Below are 496 nucleotides of genomic sequence, written 5' to 3'. Positions count from 1 at the left end.
GCCAAGGATAGCACTCCCTGGCATTGGGGCAAGGAATGGGCAGCCTCCCACTTAATAAATCAAGTTAACAATCAACTCATGGCAGGTGAGTCAGGGTAGACTGCCCTAGGCAGGTGGGCGAGTCACTTTGGGATCTGGCCTTGAGTTTGCTCACTCTCACACCCAGTCCTTGCCAAGTGCCCTGCCTCCTGGTTGCCATCTTGGGACTGGAAGTCCCACCCCCTAACCCCCAACCTTTGCCACCAGAAGTCCCATCCTTTGACTCCAGAAATGCTCCTTTCAGCAAGGGGTTTTGCCATCTCAGAACCAGAAAAATACCAAAGTATATTCTAAATATTGAACATCTACAACATTCATTAACTGACTTCAAATAATATTTTTGTCCTGATTTCCATGTGTTTGTGTACTGTACATAGATGTGATTGCACAAGACCTTAAAAGGAAGTCTGACTCATACATATACATATATGGGGGGTGGGTATAGGTTTGTGGGGGA

The 496-nt window shown here is 46.6% G+C and overlaps 1 protein-coding gene across 5 annotated transcripts in view; it reads right to left on the bottom strand.

The window, feature by feature from the left end:
- LOC102376581 (BTB/POZ domain-containing protein KCTD8-like) overlaps nt 1–496 on the bottom strand; it is an 88,560-nt gene that overhangs the window by 27,006 nt on the left and 61,058 nt on the right. The gene's annotated exons all lie outside the window — the stretch shown is intronic.

Source organism: Alligator sinensis, unplaced genomic scaffold (genome assembly GCF_000455745.1).
Source record: "Alligator sinensis unplaced genomic scaffold, ASM45574v1 scaffold92_1, whole genome shotgun sequence".
Taxonomy (NCBI): domain Eukaryota; kingdom Metazoa; phylum Chordata; order Crocodylia; family Alligatoridae; genus Alligator; species Alligator sinensis.
Note: the sequence above shows the minus strand (reverse complement) of the source record. Positions and strands in the feature narration are given on the sequence as shown.